Source organism: Anser anser (genome assembly GCF_964211835.1).
Source record: "Anser anser genome assembly, chromosome: Z".
Classification (NCBI taxonomy): domain Eukaryota; kingdom Metazoa; phylum Chordata; class Aves; order Anseriformes; family Anatidae; genus Anser; species Anser anser.
In genome coordinates this window covers 55,426,782-55,451,074 of record NC_139723.1, presented here as the reverse complement: position 1 = coordinate 55,451,074, position 24,293 = coordinate 55,426,782, and the positions used below count along the sequence as shown (strand labels likewise).

At 43.8% G+C, this 24,293-nt stretch overlaps 1 protein-coding gene across 3 annotated transcripts in view; it reads right to left on the bottom strand.

Annotated features, from left to right (window-relative positions):
* The window catches only part of PTPRD (protein tyrosine phosphatase receptor type D), a 1,402,037-nt gene that overhangs the window by 1,098,677 nt on the left and 279,067 nt on the right, over positions 1–24,293 (bottom strand). The gene's annotated exons all lie outside the window — the stretch shown is intronic.

The window sequence follows — 24,293 nt, the reverse complement described above, 5'->3', positions numbered from 1 at the left end:
AATAATTTAAAAAAATGGAGAGATGTCTCATGATAACATCGGTCTGCTCTTTGAGCACCCTAGAATGAATCCCATCAGGATCCATATATTTATGTGCACCCTGCTGAAGCAGCAAATCTTGCACAAGTTCAGAGTTATTTTATCCCAAGCAAAAATTTTTTTCAGTCAAGTCAAACAAGGGACATAAGTGAAAGCAGTGCATATTGTCTACAGGGATTTCAGTAAGGATTTGACACTATCTGCCAAAACATCCTCATAGAGAAGCAGTTGCAGTATGGGTTGGATGAGCAGGCAGTGAAGTGGATTGAAAACTTGCTGAATGGTCCAGTCCAGAAAGTGGTGGTCAGTGGCATGAAGTCCAGCTTGAGGACAGTAGCTAGTGGTGTTTAACAACTTAATGATCCAGACGAGGTGGCAGAGTGTACCTTTTGAAAGTTTGATGATTACACAAAACTGGGGGAACAGGTGGACACACACAAAGGTCCTTCTGCCATCCAGAGGGACCTCAAAAAGTTCAGCAAGTGAGTTGCAAAGTTCTACAGCTGAGGAGGAATATTGCAATGCAGCAGTACATGCTGGGTTCTACCCATATAGAAAGCAGCTTTGTAGAAAAGGTCCAAGTTATACTTTAGCCAGCTGAATGTCAGACAGCAATGTGTTCTTGCCACCAAGAAGGCCAACACCATCCTGGGCTGCATTAGGGGAAGTGTTGCCAGCATGTCAAGGCAGGTGACCCTTTCCCTCTCCTCAGTGCTGATTAGGCCACACCTGGAATACTTTATCAATTTCTGGCCCCCTGAGTACAAGAGAGACATGGATATACTAGAGAGAGTCCAACATAGGGCCATGAAGATAATGAAGGGACTGGAATATCTCTCCAAAGGAATCAGTGGGAGAGCTGGGACTGTTTAGCTTAGAGAAGGGAAGGCTCAGCGTATCAATGTAGATGAATACCTGAAGAGAGGGTACTAAAGCGACAGAACAAGGCTCTTTCCAGTTGTGACAAGGACAAGAGGTAATAAGCACAAATGGAGACATAGGAAGTCATATCTGTCTGTACATAAGGACCTACTTTTTACTTTGGGGGTGACTGAGCACTTGCACAGGTTACCAAATGAGTCTGTGTAGCCTTCATCCTTGGAGATACTGAAAAGTCATCTGGACAATAATGGGTAACCTGTTCTACATAGCCTTATTTCAGCAGAGGGAATGGACAACATTCAACCTAAAGCATTCTGTGATTATGTGATTCTCTTTAGCACTGATGAGATTCATGACTTTGAATAGTAGACATGTAGAGTTCGTGGTTTTTTTTCCACCCACCTAGCAATACTGAGATTGAAAAACACTTCTCTCTCCCCCCACCCCTTTTTAAAAAAAAATAAATAAAAAAAAAATTCTGTGGAGACATGTGGCCACAATACCCCCAAAGATCCAGAAAAAAAATAAATGGTGAGGAAATGGCAATAAATGGAAAAAACTAATCAAGACTGTCTTTGTCTTAAAACAAAGCCATTTCTGAGAAAAGATGTTTTTGAAATGCACTGATCAAAGAAAGGTGTTGAAAATAGGCAGATAAAGAATTTCTTATTTTCTTAAAATTATAACTATGTTGCGACTCAGTTACATTAAAAGAAATGCCAGATATAATCCCTATTGGTTCCTCAAGATTTTAGTTCTGTTGTTGTTGGAAGGGAAAGCATGGCTAAGAGTTTTCGTTAAATAGGAAATAACTCAAATAAATGACAACAATGTATTTGGCAGAGTAGCATTAGAATGGTTAGAATGATCCTTTTTTTTTTTTTTTTTCTGGCTTTAAATTTCATCATGATCATGGATTTAAGAACTTATGGCCTTTTAGTAATCAAGCACATAGAGAAATAGAAATCTCATCATAAATAGTCTTGATATACTACAAAGCAGAAAGTAAATGAGATTACACAGAAATTTTGTATGTTGCCACTGTGGAAATATAAGAACACTGAAAAGGAATATGGACTGGGAAGCTTCTGACAATGCAAAACCTCTTTTGCTAAGTGAGCTTGATAACACAATAAAAAGGTCTCTTTTCTACTATATAGAGTGCAAGGAGGTGAAAGTAGAAACTTGGAGGTGCCTGCAAGAGTTATATTTCCAGCTACTGGTCAAAAATAATTGCTAGCAAACAAGAATTTCTTACTCGCATGTATTCTCAGATTGCACCGAAACAAATCTAAATTTATATATATATATTTTTTCTTCTTTAGATTGTGATTTTAGATGTGTATATGGAATTGCAATAAGATAATAACTAGACAAAATAACTGGATATTATAGATACTGTGTTATGTGTTTGATCTCATGACTGGGTCACTGGAATGCATATCAAAATCCTTGGTGATAAGTACTAAGGCTAGTAAAGAAATATGCAGTTTTTAAGAAATCTACGTATATTTTTATGCATGGCACATCACATTTATCAATTTATTATTATTATTAGTAGTAGTAGCAGTAGCAGCAGTAGCAGTAGTATTAGTAGTAGTAGCACTAGTTAGTACTGTTTAACATCTGAATTTTGATACTAACAGTCTTGTCATTCTGAATTTCTTCCCTTTTCAATGTCGAGGAACAAATCAAAGTCAACCAAAACTTACAACCTTTTCTCCCACCCAACTTCTCTCTCACATTACATGCATTCTGTGCAGATGCAAGTAGAATCATAGAATCACAGAATCATAGAATCATAGGATCACGGAATCATAGGGTTGGAAAGGGCTCTAAAGATCATCTAGTTCCAAACCTCCTGCCATAGGCAGGGATGTCACCCACTAGATCAAGTTGGTCAGGGTCTCATCTATACTGGTCTTGAAACATTCTATGATGTATAAGATGGTTTGAAGTACAATATGGTTTGAAAGCAGAAAACGAATTATTAATTTCTGTAACAAGATTCATGATTTAATAAAGGTTACAGCATGGTCTCCCTATGTCTGTTGCCTCCACACTGACATCTGAGGTCCCCCTTCCTCACAACCTTAAGTCTAACTTGTTTAATTCATTGATTTTTCAATCTGATATCACCAGATAAACAGAGACAGTTTCACCTTCTTGAACTTTTAAACCTTTTAACAGCTTTCAAATATTATAAAAGATGTAACATAATTACTTCAAAATGTGATCACAGTATCACAGATTTCTAGGTTGGAAGAGACCTCAAGATCATCGAGTCCAACCTCCGACCTAACACTAAGTATTCCACTAAACCATATCGCTAAGCTCTACATCTAAACGTCTTTTAAAGACCTCCAGGGATGGTGACTCCACCACCTCCCTGGGCAGCCCGTTCCAATGCTTAATAACCCTTTCGGTAAAGAAGTTCTTCCTAACATCCAACCTAAAACTCCCCTGTCGCAACTTTCGCCCATTCCCCCTCGTCCTGTCACCAGGCACGTAGGAGAACAGACCAACCCCCACCTCTTTACAGCCTCCATTAAGGTACCTGTAGAGAGCGATAAGGTCGCCCCTGAGCCTCCTCTTCTCCAGGCTGAACAAGCCCAGCTCCCTCAGCCGCTCCTCGTAAGACTTGTTCTCCAGACCCCTCACCAGCTTGGCCGCCCTTCTCTGGACTCGCTCGAGCACCTCCATGTCCTTCCTGTAGCGAGGGACCCAAAACTGAACAAAGTACTCAAGGTGCGGCCTCACCAGAGCCGAGTACAGGGGCACAATCACTTCCCTAGACCTGCTGGCCACACTGCTTCTTATGCAAGCCAGGATGCTGTTGGCCTTCTTGGCCACCTGAGCACACTGCTGGCTCATATTCAGCCGACTATCAACCAATACTCCCAGGTCCTTCTCGGCCAGGCAGCTTTCCAGCCACTCATCTCCCAGCCTGTAGCTCTGCTTGAGGTTGTTGCGCCCCAGGTGCAGGACCCGGCACTTGGCCTTGTTGAACTTCATACAGTTGACCTCAGCCCATCGGTCCAGCCTATTCAGATCCTCCTGCAGAGCCTTCCTGCCCTCGAGCAGATCGACACACGCACTTAGCTTGGTGTCATCTGCAGACTTACTGAGGGTGCACTGGACGCCCTCATCCAGATCATCGATAAAGATATTAAAGAGGACCGGCCCCAGTACCGAGCCCTGGGGGACACCACTAGTGACCAGCATCCAACCAGATTTGACTCCATTCACCACAACTCTCTGGGCCCGGCTACCCAGCCAGTTTCTAACCCAGCGAAGCGTACGCCAGTCCAAGCCCCGAGCAGCCAGTTTCTTGAGGAGAATGTTGTGGGGAACGGTGTCAAAAGCCTTACTGAGGTCAAGGTAAACCACATCCACAGCCTTTCCCTCATCCACCAAGCGCGTCACTTGGTCATAGAAGGAGATCAGGGTCGTCAAGCAGGACCTGCCTTTCATAAACCCATGCTGACTGGGCCTGATCGCCTGCTTGCCCTGCAAGTGCCGCGTGATGACCCTCAAGATAATCTGCTCCATGAGCTTTCCTGGCACTGAGGTCAAACTGACAGGCCTATAGTTCCCCGGGTCTGCCCTGCGGCCCTTCTTATAGATGGGCGTCACATTGGCTAGCCGCCAGTCAACCGGGACCTCCCCCGATAGCCAGGACTGCCGAGAAATGATGGAAAGTGGCTCAGCCAGCTCCTCCGCCAGTTCTTTCAGTACCCTCGGGTGCATCCCATCCGGCCCCATCGACTTGCGCACATCCAAGCTCCGTAGCAGGTCGCCAACCATTTCCTCATGGATAGCGAAGGCCACATCCTGCTCCCCATCCCCTTCCACCAGCTCAAGGCACTGGGTATCCAGAGAACAACTGGTCTTGCCGCTAAAGACTGGGGCAAAGAAGGCATTAAGCACCTCAGCCTTTTCCTCATCCTTAGTAACTAGGTTTCCCCTCGCATCCTGGAAAGGATGGAGATTCTCCTTAGTCCTCCGTTTCGCGTTGATATATTTGTAAAAGGATTTTTTGTTGTCTTTAACGGCGGTAGCCAGGTTGAGCTCCAGATGAGCTTTGGCCTTTCTAATTTTCTCCCTGCACAGCCTCGCTAAATCCTTGTAGTCCTCCTCAGTGGCCCGCCCTCTTTTCCAAAGATTATAAACCCTCTTTTTTCTGCTAAGCTCGAACCACAACTCTCTGTTGAGCCAGGCCGGTCTTCTTCCACGCCGGCTCGTCTTTGGACACGTGGGGACGGACCGCTCCTGTGCCATCACGATTTCCTTCTTGAGGAGCGCCTAGCCTTCCTGGACTCCTCTGCCCTTCAGAACCGCCTCCCAAGGGACTCTGCCAACCAGCGTCCTGAGCAGCTCAAAGTCAGCCCTCCGGAAGTCCAATACAGCAGTTTTACTGGTCCCCTTCCTGGCCTCACCAAGAATAGAGAACTCTACCATTTCGTGGTCACTCTGCCCAAGACAGTTTCCGACCACCACATCTCCCACCAGTCCTTCTCTGTTTGTGAAGAGAAGGTCTAGCGGGGCACCACCCCTGGTAGGTTCACTGATCAGCTGCGTCAGGAAGCTTTCTCTGCTTTCTCTGCTTTTTTACAGACTGCTTTCTCTGTGCCGTGTTGTGTTTCCAGGATATGTCCGGGAAGTTGAAGTCCCCCACGAGGACAAGCGCAGACGATTTTGCAATTTCTGTCAGTTGTCTATAAAACTCCTCATCCGTCTCCTCATCCTGGTTCGGCAGTCTATAACAGACCCCGACCAGGAAGCTAGCCTTGCCGGCCTTCCTGCGGATCCTAACCCACAGGGATTCAACCTTATCATTCCCAGCCTGGAGTTCCACAACATCAAAAGATTCTCTAATGTAGAGAGCCACGCCACCACCCCCTCTGTGCTGCCTGTCCCTCCTGAAGAGCCGATAGCCAGGCATTGCAGCACTCCAGTCGTGGGAGCGGTCCCACCACGTCTCCGTGATGGCAACCAAGTCGTAGCCTGCCTGCTGCACGATGGCTTCCAGCTCCTCCTGTTTGTTACCCATGCTGCGTGCATTAGTGTAGATGCACTTCAGCTGGGCCATCGCCTTCTTCCCCGGCCTAGCCATTGTTTCCCCCGGCACAGCTCCAACAAGCCTTGTTTGAGCCCCGTCCCCCTTCTTACCTAGTTTAAAGCGCTTTCTATGAGCTCTGCCAGCTCCTGGCCTAGGATCCGTTTTCCCCTTGGAGATAGGGACCCGTCTGGGGCCATCAGGCCAGGTGCCGAGTAAAGCTCCCCATGGTGAAAAAACCCAAAATTTCTGTGCTGGCACCAGCCTCTGAGCCACCTATTAACCACGCGAGCTTTCCGTGTCCTCTCCGTGCCTCTCCCTTCCCCCGTAGGGATAGACGAAAACACCACCTGCACTCCCGCTCCCTCCACCAATCGTCCCAGCCCCCTATAGTCCTGTTTGATAGCCTTGAGGCTTCTTTTTTCAACATCGTCACTGCCAGCCTGGACTATCAAAAGCGGGTAGTAGTCAGAGGGGCGAACCAGGTTTGGAAGCTTCCTGGTAACGTCTCTGACTCTGGCCCCAGGGAGGCAGCAGACTTCCCTATGTGTGGGGTCAGGCCGACAAATAAGGCCCTCTGTTCCCCTGAGGAGGGAGTCGCCCACAACAATCACCCTCCTTTCTTTCTTGGTGGAGGCAGTCCTGAGGCGTGGAGTCAACTTCCTCACCTCAGGCATCCTCCTGGGTATGCTTCCTACCTCATCCTCACCCACCAGTCTCACAAGCTCCAGGGCCTCAAGCCTATTGTTCAAGGGCACCTGGGAAGGCGGCACCGGAAGGGGAGGGCATCTCCTGCGAGGTCGAGCAGGGACCTGTCTCCATTCCTCCTCAACTCGCAGGTCCCCTCCCTCTGCCCGATGGCGACAGGGCAGGGGGTCCACCCCCCTTTGGAGCGTCTCACCCTGGTCCCTCTCTCTCCGGTCCTGCAGGGAGTCGCTCCACCAGTCTATCTCCCGCTCGCACTCCCTGATATCCCTCAACCTCTGCACCTCCTCCTTGAGTTCCGCCACCATGCGGACCAGGTCGTCCACCTGCTCGCACCTCACGCAAGCAGTCTCTCTGCCTCCCGCCGATGGCAGCAAGAGGCTCAGACACTCCCCGCATCCGGAGACCTGAACTGCCGCATGTTTGGACGGGCAGTCGGTCTGGGTGTGTACTGACTTCCTAGAGAAAGCACCGTGCCTGGTGGAGACCATTGCAGTCCAGCTGACGGGAGAGTGCCGTTGGAGGAGTTGTCCCTATGGGCGGGTGTGAGCGCTTCGCCTGTGATCTAATCATCTGAATGTCAAATTGCAGGGTAAAACTATAACATGCTCAGGCAATTGAATAATTGTAATTTCCTTCAAAATTATCACTTAAAATGTAATTTCTCTCTTTCTTTTTCTTATTTAACAGTGAAATGATTTTTTTTTTGTGTGTGTGTGCATTAACCATATTTATTATGCATTTTTTTCTTAAAAGTTGGCTACTTTTTTTTTTTTTTTCCAGTGAACTATAATTTGGAAAAAAAATATATATATATATATGTATATGTATATGTATATGTATATGTATATATCCAAGACCCATGCTTAGTTATGCTAATTTTATCTAAAAGTAAGAAAAATTAAAACTATAATTTTTCTATATCTTAAATGAAATTATTCCCTTCCTGGAATTATAATTATAAAAATATTTGGGTAAAGAACAAACAAACAAACAAACAAAACAACAAATCACCTTGCAACATTTATCTATTCATATAAAAGTTCCTGGTAATAAATATATGTTTATACCATTTTTATTTTGCACAGGAATAACAGATATATGCCCTCATTCTCCTTATCTAGTAAACAAGTGAAATATCATGAAAATCTATTTGGTGGGTCATTTTCAAAATTCAATTAAAAAATTTCAAATAAAAATTCTGTTAAACAAATCATTAATTTCCATTATATACTTTGAAATATACTATTACATAATTTTTCATTTTAAAATTGCAAAATTCAATTTTGCTTTTAGTATGTTGAGGTAAGAACATCTGCATTTTATCTCTGAAGAGATTTTTTTTGTCAAAGTGTACTTTATTGAACCACTGTCTAACAACACCGTTCATATTTCTCAACAATTCTGAATTAAAAATTTGCAGTTACCAGAAATTAGAGTGTTAATTACTAACATTGCAATTAATTTTAATTTTACTAGTAAGAAACTAAGTATTTCCAAGAGGAATGAAGTTTTGAAATGTTCTCCAGGATAGGAAGAATTGAGTTAAAATAGCTACTTTTCTAATAGCATTTTTTTTTCTTCTTTAATTCCCTTTCCTTTTCTTTTTTTAATTCCTTTCTTTTTGTTTGTTTGTTTGTTTGTTTGTTTGTTACTAGAAGGTTTAAGGGCAAAGCACTAGACTAAGTGACAAAGACTTTCAATGTATTCGTAGTATGATTATATTTAGGAATATGAATCATCACATGGAAAAAAAATATGCATATTCTAAAGCTGACTTCAGTCTTACCCTATGGTTCTAAATATATCTCACAATTCCAGAGTGGTGCCAAGTGCCTTATTGAACCAGTAAAGATACCTTCTTTACCTTAGGTGACCAGAACACAGTACACTGAAAGCAAAAACTGAAAACAAGTAAAAATTAAAAAAAAATAAAAATAAAATCCATGTCTGTCTTGAATGTTACAGATATTTCATTTTTGAAAGATCCCTTCTCCTACTTTCCTGTTATAATCTTTTAATAAGCAACTCAAAACTCTTATAGCCTTCTTTACTATTGGAGGTGGAACAAGTAAACTGGAAAGATGGGAACTTCAGCTCATAAGATGCCAAAATGTACAGAAGTGTTGATGCTGTGTGTTGCTGTCTCTCACTTACTGAGGAAGATCCCATTATTCTGAACTGATGTCTGTGTTTGTAGACTTTTTTATTTATTTTACTTTATTTTTTTTTTTATTTTTTTTTACTGTAAGTAAAGAACTGTAAAAAATGACGAACTGCAAGGGAATTTATCACTGTGACTGGAGCATTTATTTAAGGTGATTTTACAATGATTTCAAACTTGGTGAAACGCAGTTGTATATGACAATGGATTGAGTCCGTCATTTTGAAGATAGGAATGTTTCGATAAAATATTCTCCTGATCCCACATTCAACCCACTAGTCCAGGTGATTCAAAATCACCTGTGTATCAATCCACAAAACAGCTAGCAGATCCTGAAGGTAACAGCTGTAGTTTCATTTCAAATGTGGGGACAGCCTACTAAGAATTGGCACTTGCCTGTTCTCATTTTCACCAAAAGACTGCACACAGTATTTCTCTTAGGGTATCACAGAATCACAGAATCACAGAATTGTAGGGGTTGGAAGGGACCTCGAGAGATCATCGGGTCCAGCCCCCTGCCAAAGCAGGTTCCTTAGAGGAGGCTGCCCAGGTAGGCATCCAGACAGGCCTTGAATATCTCCAGAGAAGGAGACTCCACAACCACCCTGGGCAGCCTGTTTCAGTGCTCAGTCACCCTCACCGTGAAGGAGTTCTTTCGCATGTTGGTGCAGAACTTCCTGTGCTCCATCCTGTGGCCATTACCCTTTGTCCTGTCCCCACAAACCACTGAAAAGAGGTTGGCCAAATCCCTCTGTCTCCCACACCTCAGGTATTTATAAACATTGATGAGATCCCCTTTCAATCTTCTTTTATCCAGGCTGAACAGACCCAGGTCTCTCAGCCTTTCTTCATAGGGAAGATGCTCCAGGCCCCGTATCATCTTTGTGGCCCTCCGCTGGACTCTTCCCAGGAGATCCCTGTCTTTTTTGTACTGGGGAGCCCAGAACTGGACACGGTACTCCAGGTGAGGCCTGACCAGGGCAGAGTAGAGGGGGAGGATCACCTCCCTTGACCTGCTGGCCATGCTCCTTTTAATGCACGCCAGGATCCCATTGGCCCTCTTGGCCACCAGGGCACACTGCTGGCTCATGGTCAACCTGTCGTCCACCAGGACCCCCAGGTCCTTCTCCTCAGAGCTCCTCTCCAGCAGGTCATCCCCCAGCCTGTACTGATACGTGTGCTTGTTCCTTCCCACATGCAGGACTCTACACTTGCTCTTGTTAAACCTCATTTGGTTTCTTCTTGCCCATCTCTCCAGCCAGTCCAGGTCTCGCTGACTGGCAGCACAGCCTTCTGGCATGTCAGCCACTCCTCCCAGCTTTGTGTCATCGGTGTACTTGCTGAGGACAGACACTCTTCCCTCATCAAGGTCATCAATGAAGATGTTGAATAAGACCGGACCTAGCACCGACCCCTGGGGAACACCACTAGTCACAGGTCTCCAGCCAGACTCTGCGCCACCGATCACCACCCTCTGAGCTCGGCCAGTCAGCCAGTTCTCAACCCACCTTACTGTGCACTCGTCTATCCCACACTTTATCAGCTTTGTTAGCAGGATGTCGTGGGAGACAGTATCAAAAGCCTTGCTAAAGTCAAGGTAGATGACATCCACTGCTCTACCCCCATCTACCCAGCTGGTGATGCCATCATAGAAGGCAACGAGGTTGGTGGAGCATGACTTCCACTTGGTGAATCCATGCTGACTACTCCTCATAACATTCTTCTCTTCCAATTCCTTGGAGATGGCATCCAGAACAAGCTGTTCCAACACCTTTCCAGGGACAGAGGTGAGACTGACTGGCCTGTAGTTTCCCAGATCCTCCTTCTTGCCCTTCTTGAAGACCGGAGTGACATTGGCTATCTTCCAGTCTTCAGGCACCTCTCCTGTTCTCCAGGACCTTTCAAAGACGATATAGAGCAGTTCGGCGATAACCTCTGCCAACTCCCTTAGCACACGTGGATGCATCCCATCGGGGCCCATGGATTTGTGTGCATTGATCCCACTCAGATGCTCCCGAACCGCTATCCTGTCAACCAGGGGTAAGCCCTCCATTTCCCAGACCCTTTCTTCTCCCTCCAGGGTCAAGGAGTCCGGCGGAGGGCGGGGGGGGGGGGGGGGGGGGGGCGAGTGCTAGGGGCTGGGGAAGTCCTTGAAGCAAAGACTGAAGCTAAGAAAGCATTCAGTATCTCCGCCTTCTCGGCATCTCCCGTTGCCAGTACACGCCCCCTTGTATGGCACAAGCTTTCCAGGAATGACTTTACAATCAAGTAAATCAGTGTTTATCCTCCAGTAAAGTCATTCTCAGTAGTATTCCTATTTAGAGGCAGTAGGACAAAGAATAATATAAAGAAACATGGCATTGCCCCTGTGGGAATGTAGTAGCACAGGAAGCAAAACAGAGGTGTTTCAGGCCACTGTTTTGTAGAGATTTAAACTATAGTAAACAAGCCCCTGTGGACAGATAAAGTGAAAATGTATTTAACCCTTTTTCACCTATTAGAATGACATCAGAACATTTTTACCTTGTATTAGACAAAGTTTGCTGATTTTCTATTACAATGCTGTATCAAACCTAAACAGTAAAACTGACTGCAGAACTCCTAAATTAATATAAAATTTGTTCTTCTTCTGGAAACAGTAGTTCCTCATGGACATATCTGGTTAAAATAAATAAATAAATAAATAAATAAATAAATAACTTCCTGAACAGCCTTTTGACAGAGTATGAACAAAATAGTATCTTTAGCACGATAGAGCTAGTTTGGTGCACCAGTATCTGCTTTTAATCAGAATAAGCGCAAAACCTTTCACACCCTGATCCTGAAACAGGTCTATTAGAGTAGAATGGACATGACACAAACATGACTGTCCTCTCCCCATGGCCAGGAGATTTGCTCCTGCACAACTCTGAGTGTATAAAGCTGATTGTGTTTGATTAACAGAGGAAGCTAGACCTGGAGACACTCACCTCTGTCTGGCTGCAAGAGGCAGGGCCTAAGTGGAAAGCAGTAGCAGCCAGGATCCACCCAGGGAGTCAAGGCCCTTAAGCCCCTGACCCAGCACCACCCCGGTCTACCTGGGCCTGGCTGTGGAACTTTTCACCTCCTGCTGCTGCTGCTGTGAGATGGCGTCTAGCCACCACTGCCCCATGCAACTGGTCCTGCTGGGGGCTGTGCACCACAGGGTGGGGCCTGACCTTCATGGGACATCTGTGAGAGGTATGGCCCCTCTCTCAAGGCACCCTCCTGAGCCCTACTAATGGCTCAGCTGATATATCACACAAATAATACAAAACAGGCATTGGCAAACTGAAAAGTTATAAAAAGAAACAGAATAAAAAAATCTGAAAAGTTATGCAATCATTTAGTCTTGTGCTATATCAAGAAATACACCCCTGACCAGTACACATATCTATTTCTTGTACAGTTTTAGTCTTTCAATAAGTCAAGAACTATCTCTGGGAAATGTCAAACATACACATATCCAAAAAATCATGATATATATATAAAAATGAGTGGACTGCTGTTGTAAAATACACTGCACTTTTTTTCACAAATTCAACTGCATGAAAGGAAAGATGAAGGGAACTGTCATTGTGTGTGTGTGCATAAAATATTACAGAAAAAAAAAAAAGTATTTTTTAATTAACCTGGTAGAAAACTCTCAAGCTATGATTTTTTATTTTTTATTTTTTCATTCTATTGATATTTTCTAGTGTGTAAAGCTGTGGGAGTGTGGCCATGGGGGTCAACAAGCCCCATGGTTGGTGATAACATAGGACTCTTAACGATGAGACCATCAGGAATGTAAAGAGTTTAGAGGGAACAAAGAAGGGTGATTCAGGAGATGCCTTGCCATCTCGGGTTGCTTGTTCTTCAGCTGTTAAGGCATGGAAGTTGCTGGGTGTTTGCTGTTGCCGGGCAAAGTTGTTGACCAATGAACAGTTAGTTCATTGGTCATTGCTGTGGGTTGAATGGTATAAGGGAGCCTGTCCTCATTAAGGGGAAATGAAGTTATGTCCTCAATATGAGAGATAAAGTTAGGCCCTCAGTAAGAGAGAGCTGAAGTTATGTCATCAATAAAGAAGCAGCAGTTACTGATCCTAAAAGGACCCTGGTGTCCATGTGGTCATTATGCCACAAATGGAGCCTGAACAGGGACATGAAGAAAACAAACAGGGACATGAAGAACAGGAACAGGGACAGGCTAACAGAACAGGGACAAAACCAAAAAAAGAATGAATAGGGACAGGCTAGCAGAACAGGGACCAGGACAGGGGACATTGATCACCTCATGAAGAGAGTTTCGGCCAAACTAAGGAAACTGCTCAAAGAAGCTCATATTGAAAGTCACTGGAAATTGGCGCACTAGAGCTGGAAAGAAGCTCGTATTGAAAGTCACTGGAAATAAGCGCACCGGAGCTGGAAAGAAGCTGAAGCTGAGAGAAGTGGACCTGTGTACACAACTGCTCCTCACTAGCCGAAAGTAAGCAGTTGTGCGCTATGGGGAATCATATGTCCTTAGAAACAAAGAATGTCCTGGTAACCTTACAGCTTATTCCCTTCATTATGAATCAGATGGTTTATGATCCTGAAACAGGGGACCAAATTGAGGTCAAGTTGTGGGACTCTGCTACTAAAAACGACAAGGTTGCGGCGGGATTGCTCAGCACCTGGCAAGCAATCTCTGAGGCCTTAAAGAGCCATGTGGGACCATAATCAGAAACGTGTGGTTTGGCAGATAGTGAGGGAGCTGCGGGCTCATCCACCGATCCGCCTGCTATGCCATCAGCCCCTCCGCTGCTACAGCCAATGCAGGCCTTTGCTGTTACACCCCCTGGTGACCTGGACTTTCCTTTTGATCCAGGCCTTATAGGCCCTGAAAAGGGGCCGGATCTGTTTCCCTTCACGATTAGCCCTGGAACACTCCAGTGTTTGTAATCAAGGAAAGGAATGGAAAATGGAGACTGTTATATGATCTGAGAAAAATTAATGAAGTCATGGAAGATATGGGAGCACTTCAACCAGGATTACCATTTCCAACTATGCTCCCTGAGTCATGGGCATTAATAGTAATAGACTTAAAGGATTGTTTGTTAAACACTTGCCAGAACTCAGAAAACTTTGCTATGTCTATGTTTCAACTGATAGCTTTTCTGATTGTATTTTTGCATCTGTTCATGCAGGGGAAAAGGCAAAGGATGTGTGTAAACATCTTCTGTCAGCTTTTGTGAAATTAGGAGTTCCAAAAATAATTAAAACAGATAATGGGCCAGGATATGGGGCCCATGCAACCCACTTTTTTTTCAGCAGTGGGGTATCTGACAGGTATACCTCATTCTCCTCACAGGTCAAGCAATTATTGAACAGGCCCATGGTACCCTCAAAGCTGTGCTTCTAAAACAAAAAAGGGGGAATAGGGGTGTGACCCCCAGGAAAAGATAGCTAAAGCATGCTATGTTCTTAAATTTTTAAATTGATGGACAGAGGAAGGTTCTTGCATCTGTCCATGCAGGAGAAAAGGCGACAGACAGATCTGGGAGACAGACAGATCTGGGAGAGCGATCTGGGAGAAACTCAGTTAAAGAAAGGGCACAAGTCGCGGTAAAAAATTAAAGCACCAATCATTGGGAAGGGCCCTACACTCTAATAACTTGGGGCCGAGGTTGTGCTTGTGTTTTAACAGGAATCGGTCCTACATGGGTGTCAGCACCATGGGTCCGTCCAGCCATCTCATCATCTGCCTTAACATGATCACATCACTCTCCTCTGTGGTTTGGACTCCAGCTAAAAATGTATGGGAGGGTCCCGCTGGCATATGCAGGACCCACAAACAAGGACTCCAGGAGTTGGAGGGGCAGCCAAAGCCCCCCCGGCTGGGCAGCACTCAGTGCCTGCCTCTCCTAGGGATGTGGTTACAAAGTTTAGTAAAGGTAGAATTAGTATCCCCAGAAGTTTTTCTCTGTGTTTTAGTTTGTGTTAATTGTGCTTTCTTGATTTGTGTTAATCGCACTTTTTTATGTTAATAAAGAAGGGGGAGATGTGGGAGTGTGGCCATGGGGGTCAACAAGCTAGGGTCTTCTTTCTTGCCCTTCTTGAAGATTGGCACAACATTTGCCAGATTCCAGTCTACTGGGACCTCTCCAGATTCCCAAGACTGCTGAAAAACAATTGAGAGAGGTCCTGCGATGACGTCAGCCAGCTCTTTAAGCACCCTGGGATGAATCCCATCCGGACCCATGGACTCGTATGGATCCAGGTGGAGCAGCAAATCCCGCCCACATTCAGGGTCAGTTGGGAGTTTATCATTCCCACTGCCATGGTCCTCCAGCTCAGGGCACCCTGGGTCCCGAAGCTCATCATCAGCGTTGAAGTTGGAGGCAAAGGCGGCATTAAACGTCTCTGCTTTGCCTATATCCTTGTCTGTGAGGTGACCTTCCCCATCAAGTAGCGGACCTATGTTTTCTTTGGTTCTCCTTTTTCTGTTCACATATCTAAAAAAAAACCTTTTCATTGTCTCCCACAGACTTGGCAAGCTTCAACTCTAGTTGGGCTTTGGCTGCACAAATGTTCTCCCTACAAATGCGAACAGTGTCCCTGTATTCTTTCCACGCTGCCTGACCCTGCTTCCAGCAGCCGTACATTTTCATTTTTCACCTAAGCTCCAGTAGAAGATCCCTGGTCAGCCAGGCCAGCCTTCTGCTTCTGCCCCGCCTGCTTGACTTCCGATATTTTGGAATTGCCTGATCCTGTTCTTTTTGGAGGCAGTGCTTAAAGACTGACCAGCACTGATGGGCGTCCATGCCTTCAAAAGCAGTTTCCCACGGGACCTTGCTGGCTAGTTCCCTGAGCAGCCTGAAGTCTGCTTTCCCCACATCCAGGGCTGAAGTTTTGGTGGCAGTTTTCCTTCTGTCGCCAAAAATTTTAAACTCAACCACTTCATGGTCATGATGGCCAAGATGGCCACCAGTTGCCACGTCCCCCTCAGCAAGCGAGAGCTGAAGTTATGTCATCAATAAAGAAGCAGCAGTTACTGATCCTAAAAGGACCCTGGTGTCCATGTGGTCATTATGCCACATAAAGCATTAAAATTTATGTTTTCCTTTTCATGTTCATTGGAAACCCAGGAAATCTTATAAGCTAAAATGTGACAGTCATAATGTGAGTCCCTTATCTCTTACAGAGAAGTCACAGCAGTATTCAAATACCTTAGCAGAACCTGTGAAATGCAGAGGAGGTGATTAAATTACTGTATGTTCTCCACTGCAGAAATTCTTGATGATGGGTAGAATACTAACACTGAATTTAGATATTCACTTTATGTCCTTTTGTTAGTGTTGGGGAGAATCGAATGGATGTTCTATTAATGTTTCTCAGGTGATGGATCATACGGTATAATTAAATATTATTAAATGTACTTACATTATCAAGTAATCTATGTATACTGGAAACCTAGGGAGTACATTGAACATTTAAAGGAATCGTTGAAGGGGAACCCTGGGAGGGAATAGGTACAACCTGACCTTGGATAAGGGCCTGGAGATGATGAAATGAGTTGAAGCAGAACCAAGGAGCGGAGGGAGCATGCGTCGAGTGAGAAAGGTGAAAGAGTTCAGCGGAGAGGAAGACTCCTTACTTCATCTGGACGACCACCTGGACGACCACCAGAGTGCGCCACGCATGTGCAAAGGGGAGGGGAGCTAATTAGAATGAAAAGCGAGGCTGATGTTGCAACCTGTAATGAATATGTATACCTGACGCAATATTGTATGTATAAATAACGGCTGGGAAGTAACGGGACTTGAAGCCAGATTTGGGCACCTGCCCCGGCTTCCAGCGCTGAATAAAGCACCTTCATATAATCACTTGGTGGTTATGTGGTTGCTACGCTAACATTTTGGCGACCCAGATGGGACAGCGTGGGCACTGCTGAGGCGGATCGTGTCTCGGTTTCGCTCCAGCCGGCACCGAGGGATTCTCGGGGAGCAGTCGACCACGACCGACCTCCGCTGCTCACGACGTACCACTGGAGTGGTAAGCAAAGGTGCTTTCAACTTTGGGTATTCGGTACCGATTTGGTTGGGAAAGCCTGCCGGTCAGACGCGGCGAAAGCCACGCTCGGTTGGGCAGGGAGCTCCCGGGGTAAGCCTAGGCGCCGTCCGTTAGACAGAGCGAAAGCTCTGCAGGTTCGGCATTGGTAACTGTATTGGTTTGTGCTGAAGGGTCAGCACCAGGTATTATTGGTATGTAAGAAGCGTGCTGCTGCTGCTCCGGCAGCTTTTTGCGAAAAGCACGCTGCTGCTCCGGCAGCTTTTGGGAAAGCACACTGCTGCTCCGGCAGCTTCTGGAAAGTGTGCTGTTGCTGCTCCGGCAGCTTTCGGGAGAGTGTGTTGCTGCTCCGGCAGCTTTCGGGAGAGTGTGTTGCTGCAGCTTTCGGGAGAGTGTGTTGTTGCTGCAGCTTTCGGGAGAGTGTGTTGTTGCTGCAGCTTTCGGGAGAGTGTGTTGTTGCTCCAGCAGCTTTCGGGAGAGTGTGTTGCTGCAGCTTTCGGGAGAGTGTGTTGCTGCAGCTTTCGGGAGAGTGTGTTGTTGCTGCAGCTTTCGGGAGAGTGTGTTGTTGCTCCAGCAGCTTTCGGGAGAGTGTGTTGCTGCTCCGGCAGCTTTTGGGTCCGTATCATAAGCTCAAAATGAAAAAGATTAAAGAAATTCTGGGAAAAGATGTACCTATCCCGCGGACATCCCCGCTGGGGTGTTTGCTAGCACACTGGAAAGAGGGAGGTTTTGGTCAAGAAATGCGGAAAGGAAAGCTGATTGATTATTGTAACATTTGGTGGCCACAGTATAAACTAGAGGACCAAGAAACTTGGCCTGAGAATGGGACATTGCAATATAATACAATTTTACAATAATGCTATTTTGTAAGTGGGAAGGAGAATATGATGAACTGCCGTATGTGGAATTATTCTTTTATTTGCGCCGAAAGCCTGAATGGCAGCATGCTTGTGGAATAATGGTGCTTGAAGTTTAAACTGAGGAACGTTGTTGTGCATGTACTAAGGAGGGACGCTGTATACAGCATCAGGCAATAGAGAATAATAAGTATTATGGGAAATAATATAATATAATAATATAATAATGTATATAATAATATAATAATGTATATAATAATATAATAATATAATATAATAATATAATAATATAATATAATAATATAATAATGGAAATATTGATCTGGAAGTTGCGCCGTCGGCTCCGCCGGAAGAGCCAGGACAGGGAGGGAAAAGAGAAAAGGAAGATAGCAGTAGTGATGGAGAATCCCCGATTTTAGTCTCCCCGTGTCACATAGGACCCGGCAACAGCGAAGGGCAGGAGAAACTATAAATGAAGAGGGAGGGAAAATAATCGCTCCCCTCAGGCAAGGAGTGGGGACAGAAGGACCGGTATATGTCAAGGTGCCTTTTTCAGCTGGGGATTTAATGATATGGAAGCAAGCAGCCGGCACCTACAGGGAAAACCCAGATAAAGTAGCTAGGATAATGAAAATGATAATTAAAACCCAAAATCCCGATTGGGATGATCTCCAGGTGATCCTGGATACTTTGATGGATTCAACAGAAAAGGACATGGTATTACGGGCAGCCAGAGAGAGAGCCCGAGAAGATATACGTAATGGATTAGTGCTTGGAAATCTAGATCAAAACTTCCCCACTGAGGATCCCCAATGGGATTATAACACAGGGGATGGAATAAGGAGGCTGAAGAGATATCAAGATTGGGTACAAGTCGGGGTACAGAATGCCATGCCCCGGACCATAAATTGGTCAAAATTGTATAATGTCAGGCAAGAAAAAGCGGAATCACCTTCCGCCTTTTTAGAGAGATTAAAAGAAACTAAAGAGCCCTTGGTAAAAATTCAAATAGGAAATAAGGAAGTAAAATTTTTGATTGATACAGGGGCCACATATTCAGTACTCAATAGATTAAGTGGTAAGATAGGGGAAAGGAAAACTACTATTGTAGGTGCCACCGGGAAGGAGGAAATACGGCCGTTCTTACAACCCCTTGATTTACAGTTTGGAGGTAAAGAAATTACGCATGAATTTTTATATGTACCAGAATGCCCTATTCCTCTTTTGGGACGGGATTTGCTAACTAAACTATAATGTTTGAAGATGGAGAATTGATTATGAGAATCCCGGAATCAAAAGTGGGACAAATATTAATGATTAAAGAGAAGGCTGTTCCTCATATACCAAAAGAGGTAGAAAATGCAGTAATGCCTGCTGTTTGGGAAACGGACGTGCCTGGAAAATCAAAACTAGCCCAGCCAGTAAAAATTGAACTTAAGGAAGGGGCCCGACCGGTACGGATTAAACAGTACCCGTTGAAGCTAGAAGCTAGGCTAGGGATAGTAAAGATTATAGATAAATTTCTTAGCCACCACATTCTGGAGGAATGCAAATCTGAATATAATACCCCAATTTTCCCAGTAAAGAAACCTAATGGGGAATACAGGCTAGTGCAGGACCTTAGGGCAATAAACGAAATAACAAAAGATATTCACCCAGTGGTGGCTAATCCTTATACATTGTTAACATCTGTAAAAGGAAAATATAAGTGGTTTACTGTAATTGATTTAAAAGATGCCTTCTTCTGCATACCCATTGACAAGGATAGTAGAAAACTTTTTGCTTTTGAATGGGAAAATCCACGGAACGGACGAAAGATGCAACTAACCTGGACAAGGTTGCCTCAAGGATTCAAGAATAGCCCGACCCTCTTCGGCAGGCAACTAGCTAAAGAAATAGAAGACTGGATTAACCAAGGACAAATTCAGGTACCAAAGGACCGATACTTGCTGCTACAATATGCGGACAATATATTAATAGCTACCGAAGGAGAGTCAGAATGTATTCAGGTAACTATTGATATTTTGAATCAATTGGAACTAAATGGGTACAAGGTTTCTAAACAAAAGGCACAAATCGCGTGCACAACAGTAATTTATTTGGGATGTGAAATTTCTCAAGGACAAAGAAAATTGGGAGTTAACCGAATACAAGCTATTTGTGAAATCCCCGAGCCGCGAAATCTGCACGAACTACGGGCTTTCCTAGGTATGGCCGGGTGGTGTAGATTGTGGGTAATAGACTATGGACTCATAGCAAAGCCCCTCTATGAAACCCAAAAGGCCTGTACATTTACCTGGGGAAAGCCACAACAAGAGGCCTTTAAGAAATTAAAAGAAGCCCTGATAAAGGCGCCTGCCTTGGGCTTGCCGGACTTATCAAAGGACTTTCAGCTGTTTGTGCATGAGAGACAACGATTGGCATTAGGAGTACTGACCCAGCGACTTGGGAGCTGGAAAAGACCTGTGGGGTATTTTTCTAAACAATTGGATGCGGTAAGCGCCGGATGGCCCTCGTGTTTAAGGGCCATGGCAGCCACAGTCCTTTTAATACAGGCAAAAGGGGGGCCATTGGCTATCGCCCAGCTGAATGAATCTTAAGAACTACTAACCTATTGAACCCAGCAGTGTTTCTAGGAACAACTGCGGAGGAAGGAGACCTCAGTCATGATTGCGTGGAGATCATCGAACATACCTATGCCAGCAGAACAGACTTAAAAGATCAGCCTCTGGAGAGACCGGATTGGGAACTTTTCACGGATGGAAGCAGCTTTGTGGAAAATGGGACTCGTTATGCAGGATACGCGGTAACAACATCAAAGGTAGTGATTGAGGCAAATTCCCTACCTCCGGGGACTTCAGCCCAACGAGCAGAAATAGTTGCCCTGACACGAGCCCTGGAACTAAGCGAGGGTAAGAATGTGAATATTTGGACAGATTCAAAATATGCATTCGGGGTAGTCCACGTACATGGGGCATTATGGAAAGAAAGGGGAATGCTATCCTCACAAGGGACTAATATAAAATATCAGGAAGAAATATTGAAATTAATAACAGCTGTACAGAAACCCCAACAGGTGGCCATAATGCATTGTAAAGCCCATCAAGGAGGGATGTCAGAGATTGCAGAAGGTAACAGATTGGCAGATTTGACGGCCCGGAAGGTTGCGCGTGAAGTATGGAAAGCAATGGCTCTAATTCCATCGAAGGTAGGCCTCTCTTGTTTTAAATTACCTAAAGACCCCAAGTATTCAGCAGAAGACGAGAGACTTGCAAATTTGATGAAGGCCCAGAAGAATCCTGACGGATGGTATGTGACTGCGACAGGACAACTTATAGTGCCTCCTATAGTAATGCGAGAAATCTTACAAATATAACATAATGAATGTCACTGGGGTGCAGAAGCAATGGTGACCTATTTGAAACGAGGTGTCATCTCGGTACACATGTTAACAATGGCAAAGTCAGTAATGTCAAAATGTGAGCTTTGCTTAAAGAATAACCCGGTAGCAAGGAAACATGCTGAGATGGGGAGAACTAGAGCTGGAATAGAGCCTGGAGATTACTGGCAAATAGATTTCGTGGAACTGCCTAAAGCAAGAGGTTATAAATACCTATTGGTAGGGGTTGATACTTTTTCAGGATGGCCAGAGGCCCTTCCCTGTCGAACCAACCAAGCTAAAGAAACGGTAAAATGGTTACTACGGGAAATAGTCCCTAGATTTGGTGTACCATTGGGTATTTCTTCAGACAGGGGACCACATTTCATTGCCAATGTGGTTAAGGAGGTTAGTAGGTTACTAGGAATTACCTGGAACTTACATACCCCATGGAGGCCTCAATCTAGTGGTCAAGTAGAGAGGATGAACCAAACTTTAAAAGGACAATTAAGCAAAATCTGTCAGGAGGCTAAGATACAGTGGCCACAGGCCTTACCGATAGCTTTGCTAAGAATTAGAATAAAGCCAAGAAGTGGGATGTCAGTAAGTCCCTATGAAATCATGTATGGAAAACCTTATGAGTCTCCTGAACCGAACCCGAATATGCATGTTACCGGTAAACAGGATGTATATAATTATGTTTTAATAGTAATGAAAATACTTGCTCTTGGTATGAGTGAAGTATTTTCAAAGGGGGGAAATGTTAGTGTTGGGGAGAATCGAATGGATGTTCTATTAATGTTTCTCAGGTGATGGATCATACGGTATAATTAAATATTATTAAATGTACTTACATTATCAAGTAATCTATGTATACTGGAAACCTAGGGAGTACATTGAACATTTAAAGGAATCGTTGAAGGGGAACCCTGGGAGGGAATAGGTACAACCTGACCTTGGATAAGGGCCTGGAGATGATGAAATGAGTTGAAGCAGAACCAAGGAGCGGAGGGAGCATGCGTCGAGTGAGAAAGGTGAAAGAGTTCAGCGGAGAGGAAGACTCCTTACTTCATCTGGACGACCACCTGGACGACCACCAGAGTGCGCCACGCATGTGCAAAGGGGAGGGGAGCTAATTAGAATGAAAAGCGAGGCTGATGTTGCAACCTGTAATGAATATGTATACCTGACGCAATATTGTATGTATAAATAACGGCTGGGAAGTAACGGGACTTGAAGCCAGATTTGGGCACCTGCCCCGGCTTCCAGCGCTGAATAAAGCACCTTCATATAATCACTTGGTGGTTATGTGGTTGCTACGCTAACACTTTGAAGACATTAAGTAGTTCAGTACTGGCTGAATGAAGGCAAAGTTCCCAAGGACAGGTTTACAGAAGAAAAGCCAAAGTATTCTACCTATTTCTCCTCTTTTTACATCACACTCCAACAGTGTCCTGACTCTAATCCTTTCTGTACATAACACATTTCAACAGGCAGTTAATTCAGGTGATCTTAGGCCATGAGTGATAGTAAATGGGGATTTGTTAAAAGGTCTGAAAGGTCTGTGAAACCACATACTTTTATTTATTTATTTATTTTCATATATTTTTTAAGATAAATAAAACGAATGACTAATAATATTTTCATAATACAAGTGTTATTAAGCTAGAAAAGGCCATTCTGAAATTGACAATGCTCTTTTAGTGATTCCTTTCCTGAATACACATTCTGCATACAACAGAGTTGAGAAACTGTCCATCATCAGGTGAGTGAAAGCTCTTTCATAGTACATTTACCTAACTTTGGATTTTGTAATATAAATCTTTTAATCATATTTGGTAAAAAGAAGCAATATTTTTTTATCCTAAAAACAAACAAAAGAAATCTCTTCATCAGATAAAATGCTTTGTAGTATTTTTGTAGTATTAATGTGGTGTTGAAATCTGGATTAGAGTTGCATTATTTCAGAGTAAACACAACATTTTTTTTCTCTCTTATATTTGTCACTAAAGAACAGAATAAGTTAAGATTCTCCTGGATCTCTGTTTCACTAGACAATTTTACTTCAAAGTTCTTTAAATATCAAATAAGAAGAAAAATGGTGCCAGTGGCAACTTTAATCCCTTTTATTATATATGTATTTTCAATCAATCATGCTTTCTATGTACAACAATAATTTAATTGCAGTCAGCTACGTCTGGATCCTGAAAAGGTTTATTCATGTATTAAAGTATAGTTAAACAAGCTCAACTGCAGAGGGATTATTTGCATGATGAAGTTAAGCCTATGCATAGCTGAATAAACTGTAGGATGGAGCCACAGGCAACTGCTGTCTCAGTAGTTGCACTACTTTCTCAGCAGGAGAGGAAAAGAAGTCACTACAAGGTAGTTTTAAAATAAATTCAATCCTTTATTTATAGAAAACTGTAGCATACCTTTAATTTAATTGGCTTCTTTCTAAATAGTCAAATTGACCATGTCCATTAAGAAAAAGATAATGTGATTAATGTGATCTTTTTTTTTTTTTTTAACCAGGGAAGAATTTTTGAGCAACGTTGTGCTCTACAGAGACTGCATGTATCCTGTGCAATAGGACTCATATTACAAATGTGTAAAGTAAACAGGATAGCTAGGAATGACAAGTTCAATGCAAGAATGATACAATTACAGGTAACTTCAGCACAAAGGTGCAAAGTCAGATCAAACAGTGGAACAGTTAGATGCTTCTTGTCTTGGATAGTTGAAGATACATGGGCTTTCTTATTCTTCCAAATGAAATAAAAAAAAATAAATAAATAAAAAAAGAAAAAGAAAAAGAAAAAGAAAAAGAAAAAGAAAAAGAAAAAGAAAAAGAAAAAGAAAAAGAAAAAGAAAAAGAAAAAGAAAAAGAAAAAGAAAAAGAAAAAGAAAAAGAAAAAGAAAGGAGTAACCTGAGTAAGCAGTTCATCCAGCAACTAGAATAGACAGATTGATAGCTAGCTAGATAGATAGATAGATAGGTAGATAGATGACAGGAGTTTCTGCTTAGGGTGGTTAGAAATTGTAGTCATAACTGGGCAGGTGGAGAGTTACTGCCATCTGCTGGATAAAAATCTCTTTCGTGATTCAACTGCAAATAAGTGTTTTATGAATTTAAAAAAATAATAATTAAAAAAAAAA